This window comes from Ovis canadensis, chromosome Y, assembly GCF_042477335.2.
Source record: "Ovis canadensis isolate MfBH-ARS-UI-01 breed Bighorn chromosome Y, ARS-UI_OviCan_v2, whole genome shotgun sequence".
In the NCBI taxonomy this organism is placed as follows: domain Eukaryota; kingdom Metazoa; phylum Chordata; class Mammalia; order Artiodactyla; family Bovidae; genus Ovis; species Ovis canadensis.
This window is the reverse complement of record NC_091271.1, coordinates 16964705-16977310: the sequence shown is the minus strand read 5'-3', so window position 1 is coordinate 16977310 and position 12606 is coordinate 16964705. Positions and strand designations below refer to the sequence as shown.

At 39.2% G+C, this 12606-nt stretch overlaps 1 pseudogene; it reads right to left on the bottom strand.

The window, feature by feature from the left end:
- Nucleotides 1-1769: 1769 nt before the first annotated feature.
- Nucleotides 1770-12304, bottom strand: LOC138431449 (zinc finger protein 280B-like; annotated as a pseudogene).
- Between the last annotated feature and the right edge of the window lie 302 nt (nt 12305-12606).

The window sequence follows — 12606 nt, the reverse complement described above, 5'->3', positions numbered from 1 at the left end:
TCCTCTTGGATCACTCACTCAGTCATATCTTGAGAACACTCATGTAGCCCTTTAGAGAGGCCTATGTGAAAGAACTGAGGCTTTCTCCCAACAGCCCGCAAGGAAACTGGTTTCAACAGCTATGTGAGTAAGCCATCTTGGAAGGAAATCCACCAGCCCATGTCAAGGCTTCAGATGATGGCAATCTCATGAAACACTGAGCCAGAACACTCAGCTGAATTACTCCTGGATTCCCAACTTTCAGCAGCAGTATGAAATAATATTGTTTTAAGCTGCTAATTTGGGGTAATTTGCGATGCAGCAGTAGTTCATTAATGCACTGCCAACTTTGGGCAATGTCTTTATTCAGGGGTGCCTGTCCATTTAGTCCAATCTAATCCAGAATCTGCTACTTCAGTTTAGAAAACATACCCCACCCTTGATCTGACCACCCTCAGTATCAGATCAGATTTCACTCACCTGAATATCTTATCAGCCTTGCCTAGTCTCAGCAATGATCCTCTCAGTTGAGCCAGAATCCACCCTCACCCTTATGGTCCTCTTAATAAGTTTCCATCCACTGACACCCACTCTGTTGTTGTTGCCCATTGCTTTTCAGTCTCCCAGTATCTCTTTGCAATCCCAAGGACCTACCCTGTTCCTTAGCTATAAATCCCAGCTACATCTCTGCTGGAGTCAGACATAAGCTCAATCTCTCTCCCGTATTATCATACCCCACTGTAGTACTCTTACCTTGAATAAAGTTTTTCATACCACCTTTAGCAAGTGTTATGAATAATTTTTTTAACATTTCCAAGTTCTGTTAGTAAGGATTATTCTCAAAGGATTATAGTTTTATACCTTTACTTTTTATACTATATTCATTTGGGGGAACAAATTTCTAGAATTAAAACATTTCATGTTTTTACCATACAAACAGAAAATATCTTTTAAAATATATTTACATATCTGAAAAGGATGTGTATATAGGCATGTCTGTGTATATACACACATACCCTCAGAGATCCAAGGAAAACTTAATTCTCAGTAAACTATAAATGAAAATATTCAGCCTAAAAATACTGAAATCTTTGGAATCAACTTGCCAAAAATCTTAGAGAAGGAAATTTTAATTAAAACACATGTATACATTAACATATTTGGGATTCAGACAAAATTGCTAAATAAAGATAGGTCAATCCCTAAACCATCTATGGAAAAAAAAATGCTCAGTATCATGTAATAACCTATAATGGAATAGAATCTACAAAAGAATAGATATGCATCTGCATAAATAAATCACTGTGATATACATCTGAAATTCAACATTGTAAATCAAATATATTTACAGAAAAAAAATTGTAAAGAAAGCTTCTAAAATACAAAGTTATAAAGAAAAAGAAATCCTAAAGAATGTAGAAAGTATATATGAATTGAAACAAAAATAGAAAACAACTTGTTGGGACAATAAAACAAGAGCTGCTTCTTGGAAAAAGAAAATCAGAAACACTGATACAACTGTGGCAAATCTAATAAGGGGACAAGGAGGTTAATTCCAATACTAGAAATGAGAAACGAAATGGGATTCTGAGAGGATAATATTCAACTCTGAGTGGAATAACTTTTCTTTCAGGAAAGGTCCAGTCAAGCAAAAACCTGGGAAAAGAAAAGGAAGGAAAGAAAGAGGAAGAGAGACAAGGGAAGAAAGCAAGAAAAAGAAAGGAAAGCAGAAGGAAGGAATAGTAAATGTCTCAACAAATGTTGTAAACTATCCAATAAAACAATTCTCTTCAAGATCTAAAAGCAGAAACGGAAATTTATTAAGCCAGATACTCATTGCTTTTGATGGTACTCAGAACAAGAACACCCATTTACACATCACTATTTAGATGTTTAGAACTGGCCAACACAATACGATTATTTAAAAAAATTAAAATATGCCATGTTATTTGTAAAAAGACAGACAGCAGAAATAATTTTTAAAAAAATTATTTTACAAGTACTAATTTTACTTACAATGTTTTGGCAACATTAATAAAATAATAAATTTTACCTGAAAGAACAAGCAAGGCAGACAAGGAAATTCGCAAAGGGCAGTAACAAAATAGTAATCTTGACAGATCTTCAATGTATTTGTAAAGAAAACAACATGTCTTGTGTGAACAAAATATAGAGGTATCAATAGAAAAACAGAGGAAGCTCCTGAAAGAACTCAACTCACTATTAACTATCTTTGATTTGCAGGCAAGGAAACTGACTCAAGTTAATTCTAAGAAGCAAAGCCCTGATGTTATTATCTCTTCCTTTTTTTTTTTTTTTTTTTGGTGAAAATTTAGGAAATTTAGGCTGGAGCGGGAAGAAGAGGATAGAGACTTCAAGTGCCTTTAAGGAGGAGGAGGAAAGAGAGGGGGTTGGAGATTTGATTGTGTTATTTGAACAGCATTGGTGAAGCTCAAACAAGGGAGGTAACAAGCCATGCAGGCCTGCGGGAAGAGCATTTCCAGAAGAACAGCATTTGCAGTCTTGGGATCGGGAAGAAATGGAATTTGATGGGGGAAAACCATCAGTGTTGTCCAAAAGTGGACAAGTGGAAGTGGAGAAGGGGTGACATTCAACTCCAGGAGGAGACTCAACTCCAAGAACCTACGGAGGCAGCCAAGTGCGCTGATGTTCAGGAACCAATACTTAGAGGGTACCCCACAGGTCTGTGAAAGAGCCCTTGGAGACCGCAAGAAAAAAGGTTTCCACAAGTATAACCACAGATTAGATGGTTGGATAGATTAGAGGAAGGATAACTCTATGACCTGATAATTACTGAAATACATGAGACCATTCTTGCACATCAGACTGTGTCAAGAAAGACTGAAACTCAATTGGTTTGATACAGTGGGAAAGTACACACGCAAAGAATTAGCTGTTAACTGTACTACATTTGTGTCCAAGGCAAGATAAGATACAAAACTGAAATCGTCACATGTCCAACTAGGGTAAGACACATGTAACTGGAAAAGGTAAGGAAAAGTTCTAAAAAGGGTTTAATCACCCTGGACTATTTTTATCCACTATATTTACTATTCTTGGACAACTCCATTGTAGCTTAAAGGTAAGAAAACTCAATTTAGCCCAGTTCAAAAACTGAACAGATTTCCTGTGTTTGATCCTTTTCAGTTAAAACTATGGGTCCAGCACAAATCAAAGTGAACATCAAGGCTCTTTTTCCTTTGGGAATTTTAACTTGCTTTACTACTGTGTGTGACACAGATATGACTACCTCATTGTGACTACAGGAAAGGGGATGGAATGAATCAAATTCCCCTTTTGATCACTCAACAGAAGGTCCACAGACACCAGGTCTCATTCTATTAACTATCTCTGCCTCTCCAACTGCAGTCAATGATACACAGGGCCTGCCTGATGCTTGCAAGGGTCTCTCACCAAACACAGACATTTTAACGGTTGGCTTCCTTGAGATGTCCCTGGGCTAGGTAAGAACACTCTGAGACAATGTTCCTTCTACCTTGGCTCTATGCCTGGAGTGAATGTATGCCTCTTCCTCAGCTGGGAAAAGAAGCCACTGATTAAAGCCACTGATTAAATCCCGTGTCTTGTGCAAACTCACATCACAGCTTCTCCATCAACTTCTCCACTGCACGCTTTCAGAGCCAGGTTATCTTAGATCAGCACAAGAGGCACTTCAGAGAGTGACATTCAAATCTGGCTATACAGTTGATACTGAGATCTTCAACGCATGAAAACAGTTGAAAATTACGTTGCTAAAACACTCTACAGATTATATGTATAGCAGAGCTTTCGAACTTACAAGTAACATCAAATACCAAAATAGGTTCTTACTTTTCCTTTCTCCACTTCTCTCATTCTCTCTCTCTTTCACACACATGCACACGTTCTTTTTACGTTAAGACAATTATATGAAAAACAGATAATAGATTTTTAAATAACATCTCAATATGCAAATCAGCAAAACTGTACTTCCTGTATTTTAAACAAAAACACATAAATTACCCATTGGTTTCCCTATATTTGGTATTATTGAATAATGCTATAATTTGATTTTTTTTTGTTTTTAATGGGGTTTTTAACTTTGACTGAAATACTTGCTTCAGACTTACTGAAAGTAGAATTAACTTTTTTTTTTTCTTTTTCTGACCTCCTACTTTTAGATTTGGGGGGTGATGATTCAGAATCAGATGTGTTCACATTGATGGATGCTACATCCACCAATCCTGGTTGAAGGGGTTCCAGTGATACCTGAATAACAACTTTTGTTTAAGGAGATAATCCTTCTAGCTGCTTAGGCTTCTTAAACATTTGATGACACTGGGTCTTGTGCTCCCTTTCCTCCTTTTTTTTTTTTTAATATTTGCAAGACTTTTTATTTTTTTTTATTTTTTTAAGAGCTGTAAAATTTTATTTTGATTTTAAAATATATAGAACGTTCCTCTTTATTTTACATATGAGTTTATATAGTTAATCTTTTTTTTTTTTAAATTTTAAAATCTTTAATTCTTACATGCATTCCCAAACATGAACCCCCCTCCCACCTCCCTCCCCATAACATCTTTCTGGGTCATCCCCATGCACCAGCCCCAAGCATGCTGCATCCTGCGTCAGACATAGACTGTCTTGATGACTGTGGCTTTGTAGTAGAGCCTGAAGTCAGGCAAGTTGATTCCTCCAGTTCCATTCTTCTTTCTCAAGATTGCTTTGGCTATTCGAGGTTTTTTGCATTTCCATACAAATCTTGAAATTATTTGTTCTAGTTCTGTGAAAAATGTGGCTGGTAGTTTGATAGGGATTGCATTGAATTTGTAAATTGCTTTGGGTAGTATACTCATTTTCACTATATTGATTCTTCCAATCCATGAACATGGTATATTTCTCCATCTATTAGTGTCCTCTTTGATTTCTTTCATCAGTGTTTTATAGTTTTCTATATATAGGTCTTTAGTTTCTTTAGGTAGATATATTCCTAAGTATTTTATTCTTTTCGTTGCAATGGTGAATGGAATTGTTTCCTTAATTTCTTTTTCTACTTTCTCATTATTCGTGTATAGGAATGCAAGGGATTTCTGTGTGTTGATTTTATATCCTGCAACTTTACTATATTCATTGATTAGCTCTAGTAATTTTCTGGTGGAGTCTTTAGGGTTTTCCATGTAGAGGATCATGTCGTCTGCAAACAGTGAGAGTTTTACTTCTTCTTTTCCAATTTGGATTCCTTTTATTTCTTTTTCTGCTCTGATCGCTGTGGCCAAAACTTCCAGAACTATGTTGAATAGTAGCGGTGAAAGTGGACACCCTTGTCTTGTTCCTGACTTTAGGGGAAATGCTTTTTTCACCATTGAGGATAATGTTTGCTGTGGGTTTGTCATAGATAGCTTTTATTATGTTGAGGTATGTTCCTTCTATTCCTGCTTTCTGGAGAGTTTTTATCATAAATGGATGTTGAATTTTGTCAAAGGCCTTCTCTGCATCTATTGAGATAATCATATGGTTTTTATTTTTCAATTTGTTAATGTGGTGAATTACATTGATTGATTTGCGGATATTGAAGAATCCTTGCATCCCTGGGATAAAGCCCACTTGGTCATGGTGTATGATCTTTTTAATGTGTTGTTGGATTCTGATTGCTAGAATTTTGTTGAGGATTTTTGCATCTATGTTCATCAGAGATATTGGCCTGTAGTTTTCTTTTTTTTTGACATCTTTGTCAGGTTTTGGTATTAGGGTGATGGTGGCCTCATAGAATGAGTTTGGAAGTTTACCTTCCTCTGCAATTTTCTGGAAGAGTTTGAGGAGGATAGGTGTTAGCTCTTCTCGAAATTTTTGGTAGAATTCAGCTGTGAAGCCATCTGGACCTGGGCTTTTGTTTGCTGGAAGATTTCTGATTACAGTATCAATTTCCGTGCTTGTGATGGGTCTGTTAAGATTTTCTATTTCTTCCTGGTTCAGTTTTGGAAAATTCTACTTTTCTAAGAATTTGTCCATTTCTTCCGCGTTGTCCATTTTATTGGTATACAACTGCTGATAGTAGTCTCTTATGATCCTTTGTATTTCTGTGTTGTCTGTTGTGATCTCTCCATTTTCATTTCTAATTTTATTGATTTGATTTTTCTCTCTTTGCTTCTTGATGAGTCTGGCTAATGGTCTGTCAATTTTATTTATCCTTTCAAAGAACCAGCTTTTGGCTTTGTTGATTTTTGCTATGGTCTCTTTGGTTTCTTTTGCATTTATTTCTGCCCTAATTTTTAAAATTTCTTTCCTTCTACTAACTCTGGGGTTCTCCAACTCTTACTTCTCTAGTTGCTTTAGTTGTAGAGTTAGGTTGTTTATTTGACTTTTTTCTTGTTTCTTGAGGTATGCCTGTATTGCTATGAACTTTCCTCTTAGCACTGCTTTTATAGTGTCCCACAGGTTTTGGGTTGTTGTGTTTTCATTTTCATTAGTTTCTATGCATATTTTGATTTCTTTTTTGATTTCTTCTGTGATTTGTTGGTTATTCAGAAGTGTGTTGTTCAACCTCCATATGTTGGCATTTTTAATAGTTTTTCTCCTGTAATTGAGATCTAATCTTAATGCATTATGGTCAGAAAAGATGTTGGAATGATTTCGATTTTCTTGAATTTATCATGTTTGGATTTATGGCCCAGGATGTGATCTATCCTGGAGAAGGTTCCATGAGCACTTGAAAAAAAGGTGAAATTCGTTGTTTTGGGGTGAAATGTCCTATAGATATCAATTAGGTCTAACTGATCTAATGTATCATTTAAAGTTTGCGTCTCTTTGTTAATTTTCTGTTTAGTTGATCTGTCCATAGGTGTGAGTGGGGTATTAAAGTCTCCCACTATTATTGTGTTATTGTTGATTTCCCCTTTCATACTTGTTAGCATTTGTCTTACATATTGTGGTGCTCCTATATTGGGTGCATATATATTTATAATTGTTATATCTTCTTCTTGGATTGTTCCTTTGATCATTATGTAGTGGCCTTCTTTGTCTCTTTTCACAGCCTTTGTTTTAAAGTCTATTTTATCGGATATGAGTATTGCCACTCCTGCTTTCTTTTGGTCTCTATTCGCGTGGTATATCTTTTTCCAGCCCTTCACTTTCAGTCTGTATGTGTCCCTTGTTTTGAGGTGGGTCTCTTGTAAGCAGCATATAGAGGGGTCTTGTTTTTGTATCCATTCGGCCAGTCTTTGTCTTTTGGTTGGGGCGTTCAACCCATTTACGTTTAAGGTAATTATTGATAAGTATGATCCCGTTGCCATTTACTTTATTGTTTTGGGTTCGGGTTTATACACCCTTTTCGTGTTTCCTGTCTAGAGGATATCCTTTAGAATTTGTTGGAGAGCTGGTTTGGTGGTGCTGAATTCTCTCAGCTTTTGCTTGTCTGTAAATCTTTTGATTTCTCCTTCGTATTTGAATGAGAGCCTTGCTGGGTACAGTAATCTGGGCTGTAGGTTATTGTCTTTCATCACTTTAAGTATGTCTTGCCATTCCCTCCTGGCCTGAAGAGTTTCTATTGACAGATCAGCTGTTATCCTTATGGGAATCCCCTTGTGTGTTATTTGTTGTTTTTCCCTTGCTGCTTTTAATATTTGTTCTTTGTGTTTGATCTTTGTTAATTTGATTAATATGTGTCTTGGGGTGTTTCGCCTTGGGTTTATCCTATTTGGGACTCTCTGTGTTTCTTGGACTTGGGTGATTATTTCCTTCCCCATTTTAGGGAAGTTTTCAACTATTATCTCCTCAAGGATTTTCTCATGGTCTTTCTTTCTGTCTTCTTCTTCTGGGACTCCTATAATTCGAATGTTGGAGCATTTCATATTGTCCTGGAGGTCTCTGAGATTGTCCTCGTTTCTTTTAATTCGTTTTTCTTGTTTCCTCTCTGATTCATTTATTTCTACCATTCTATCTTCTATTTCACTAATCCTATCTTCTGCCTCCGTTATTCTACTATTTGTTGCCTCCAGAGAGTTTCTGATCTCATTTATTGTGTTATTCATTATATTTTGACTCTTTTTTATTTCTTCTAGGTCCTTGTTAAACCTTTCTTGCATCTTCTCAATCCTTGTCTCCAGGCTATTTATCTGTGTTTCCATTTTGATTTCAAGATTTTGGATCATTTTCACTATCAATATTCGGAATTCCTTCTCCGGTAGATTCCCTACTTCTTCCTCTTTTGTTTGGTTTGGTGGGCAACTCTCCTGTTCCTTTACCTGCTGAGTATTCCGCTGTCTCTTCATCTTGGTTATATTGCTGCGTTTGGGGTGGCCTTTTTATATTCTGATAATTTGTGGAGTTCTCTTTATTATGGAGCTTCCTCACTTTGGGTGGGGTTCTATCAGTGGCTTGTCAAGGTTTCCTGGTTAGGGAGGCTTGTGTTGGAGTTTTGGTGGGTGGAGCTGGGTTTCTTCTCTCTGGAGTGCAGTGGAGTGACCCGTAATGGGTTATGAGACATCAAAGGTTTTGGGATAATTTTGAGCTGCCTGTATATTGATGCTCAGGGGAGTGTTCCTGTGTTGCTGGAGAATTTGGGTGGTATGTCTTGTTTTGGAACTTGTTGGCCCTTGGGTGGAGCTTGGTTTCGGTGTAGGTATGAAGGCATTTGATGAGCTCCTATTGCTTAATGTTCCCTGAATTCAAGAGTTCTCTAATGTTTTCAGGCTTTGGGTTTAAGCTTCCTGCTTCTGGTTTTCAGTTTTATTTTTACAGCAGCCTCTATACTTCTCCATCTATACAGCACCGATGATAAAACATCTAGGTTAAAGATGAAAAGTTTCTCCCCATTGAGGGACACTCAGAGAGGTTCACTGAGTTACAAGCAGAAGAGAAGATGGAGGGGGTAGTTAGAGGTAACTGGAATGAGATGCGGTGAGATCAATAGAGGAGAGAGCAAGCTAGCCAGTAGTCACTTCCTTATGTGCACTCTATAGTTTGGACCGCTCAGAGGTATTTACAGAGTTATACGGGAAAGAGGAGAGGGAGGAAGTAGACAGAGGTGACCAGGAGGATAAGAGAGAGGAATGAGTAGGAGAGAGACAAATCCTGCCAGTAACCAGTTCCTTAGGTGTTCTCCACCGTCTGGAACACACAGAGATTCACAGAGTTGGATAGAGAAGAGATGGGGGAGAAAAGAGACAGAGGCCACCTGGTGGAGAAAAAGGAGAGTCCAGAGGAGGAGAGAGTGGTCAAGCCAGTAATCTCGCTCTCAGGTAAACTTGGGTAGTGAAGTTTGGGTTTTTAAATGTACAAAATTGACAACAAAAACCTAAGAGCAAAGATTAAAAATCTAGAGTAGAGGTTGGATTTTCAAAGATACAATATTAAAGAAAAGCAGAAGGAAAAAGGAATAAAGAAAAAAAAAAGAATTATTAAAAAACAAACAAACAAACAAAAAAAAACCACCAACAACCATCCAAAGAGTATATATGGTGTTTGCCTTAAAAAAAAAAAAAAAGTCTTTTTTTTTAAAAAATAGTAATACTAGGTTATAGAAATAAAAATTAGAGGAGAAATAGAAGACTTAACAATTAAAAAAAAGCTCGGAAAAAAAAGGAAAAAAAAGCAAAAAGCAAAAAAAAATGATTTTTAAAATATTAAACAATTAAAAATATATCTGGCTCTTCTCTGATGTTAAGGGCCGTGTGGGCTCACTTCCAAGGTGGTTCCCTCTGTTTAACTTCTTCTGTTTGCTGGCTTTTAGGCTCACTAGTTCAGTCGCGCTGTGGGGAGGGGGGATGCTGCAAACAAATAGCACTGTCGTGTGTACACAGTATCTCTGCCCCACTTGACCTGTCCTTTCTCGCGGCGCACAAACCGCTCCGGCTCTAAGATGCTCAGCCAGGAACCATCTGGGGCCGGCCCTAGGCTGCGTGCATTTCCCCGGTCCAAGCCGCTCAGGTTCGGCCCTCAGGCAGCCCTCAGAGGCACAAATGCGGCTGGGACTACGTTTTGTGCCCTTCCCAGGACCGAGTAGCTCAGGAGTTTGGCGAGCGCGATCGCCGCGGCTTGTCACCTTTTCCGCCGCTGCCGCTCAGCTCTCTGGGTGGACCGCTGGCGCACCCCGTGAGGCAGACTGTAACTGTCCAGCACCCCCAGAAGTCTTAGCAAAGGAGCCTGCTTGCAGTTAGGTAAGTAAAGTCTTTCCGGGTCTGCAATTGCCCCTTTCCAGTCCTTACGGCTCTGGCTGCCTGTCCCCGGTGGGGAATGGTCTGCAGCCGGCTTTTTCCGCTCCGTCCTTTGTTCTGTGCTCAGTCCTGGTGGTGTCTTATGTTCGAGCTTTTCGCGTGGTAGCTATCCCACAGTCTGGTTTGCTAGCCCAAGTTAGATCGTTCTGGTTGCGCGTGGGGCGTTCCTGCCCGATTCTTGCAAAGCTCTGCAGCCCGCGCCTCCCGCGCGTCCCTGCCCTGCCCCCACTTCCCAATGGCGGATGCAGGCGTCTGTGCTGCTTTTCCGCTGGGGGAGTTACTGGTGGGCTTGTAATCTGATGGTTTTAATTATTTATCTATTTTTCCTTCCTGTTATGTTGCCCTCTGTGTTTCCAAGGCTCACCACAGACTCGGCAGGGAGAGTGTTTCCTGGTGTTTGGAAACCTCTTTCTTAAAAAATTCCCTTCCCGGGACGGGCTTCCCTTCTCGGGACGGAGCTCCCTCCCCACCTCCTTTGTCTCCTTTTTCGTCTTTTATATTTTTTCCTACCTGTTTTTGAAGACAATGGTCTGCTTTTCTGGTTGCCTGATGTCCTCTGCCAGCCTACAGAAGTTGTTTTGTGGAGTTTGCTCGGCGTTGAAATGTTCTTTTGAGGAATTTGTGACGGAGAACGTAATCTTCCCGTCCTATTCCTCCGCCATCTTTCCCCGTGTCTCCCTTTCCTCTTTGGAAGTTAAAAACTGTAGCCGACATTTGCAACACTGATGAAAACTCTTTTCCCAGTGCCCTCGATGATGACGTCTGTATGCTGTTGCAGTTTTAAAAATTTTGAGACAAAATGGGCAAAGCAAATTCTTGGTGTTACCATGGTATGCTCTGAAATGTGCATCCACATCTGCAAAAAATGATGATCTGTAACTGCAAACCTGGCATACATAGGGCATTTCACCAGGCTTATGATTGTCTTTCTTGTGCTCTAAGAGAACCTGATCTGTCTCAAAGGACAACTCACAGATGTGACAGACTGTGGAGGGCTCCTGGGGCGTGTGGACACTTTCAATGTGACACTGCAGCTGGAAGGGAGTAGGAAACTGGCGGAGGCAGTGCTGGCAGGTGGTGTGGTTTTACCAGCCGTCACCTCTCTGCCTCTCAAGTTCCAAATGGTGCTTCATGTGATTCATAAACTTGACATTTTTTAGAACTTTCAAGCAGTTGAGGCATTTTAAAGGCTGTGTGGGTCTTAGGTTCTGGCTGCCCAACTCCTATATGCTCTCCAGAGTAGAAGTCATGAAGTAACACAATCAGATTTCCTTCATGGGATCAATGGTCTTGTTTCGACTTGCTAAACTTGGAAAATCAGTTTTTCTCAGTCCATTTCCCCCTAACGGTCTTACAAGCTTGCAATGAACACTGTCCTTTGGAAAAGGTGTTGGACAAGGTTCTCCATTCTGAACATGGCTTAGTGAGGTATGGACATGGTCTGGTGTGCTTTGCTGAGTGGTCTCTGTATGAAAAATACCTGACGGGGAAAAACCTAAAGAATGTTCCCCTACAATGCCATCACTGAGCTTAGGCCTTTTGGGATTTCTGCTATTTGTTTCACAAGTGGAAAGTCGCTTTGATACATGAGGACTTTTAGTCATATCTCCTGCAGAAACTGCTGTTTCTACTGGATGCTGCAATGAACTTGTGAAAGTAATCAAAGAAGAACACAACTCCTTCGAAAAGCTATTAGGCACTATTTGTGGCGAAATATTTTTATAATCAGCTTGAGACGGAGGTTCAATAATAATAGGACTATCTGTTGATCTTGAGTCAGAGTCAGAAACTGGCAAGACAGTCTTTGCTTCTGATGTAGGAGTCACGTGACTAACAGGCTGTAATCTGTGAGCATTACCTTTCCTGAAGTGACCATACCATTTTCTCCTTGAACAAGAACCTGGGGTAACTCTGTTCAGTATGTTTGAATCGACTGGTTTTGAAGTTGAGGTCATCCCAACAAAGACCACGTCAGCATCTTCATTTACATGTTCCACTCCAACCAAGATCACTTCATCATCATCATCATCATCATCTACTTGTTTCGTCTCTCCCTCCCTTTTCCGTACTTCTGGCTCTTCTTCTTCTTCACGTAACATACATGATAGTTCCATATTGTTAACACTTTTTTTTATTCTTAGAGGGTGCGGCCACAAGTCCCAGTGCTTCCTTTATACAAACTGCCACCTAAGTATAAACATACTACATATTAGTTAAGTACAGAAAAATGTGCTATATGATTATCTCCAAAACTCTAGAGTACTTATAAACACCCTTATCAGACAACACCCTTAACAGACAGAGACAATGAGGGTCAAAGAGACTCACTGACAGCTGAAAAACCTATGACTACAAGTCTATATGGCTCTAGAATCATAGCTTTGTCCCATGTTCACTTTAATCTCTTCTATTAAAA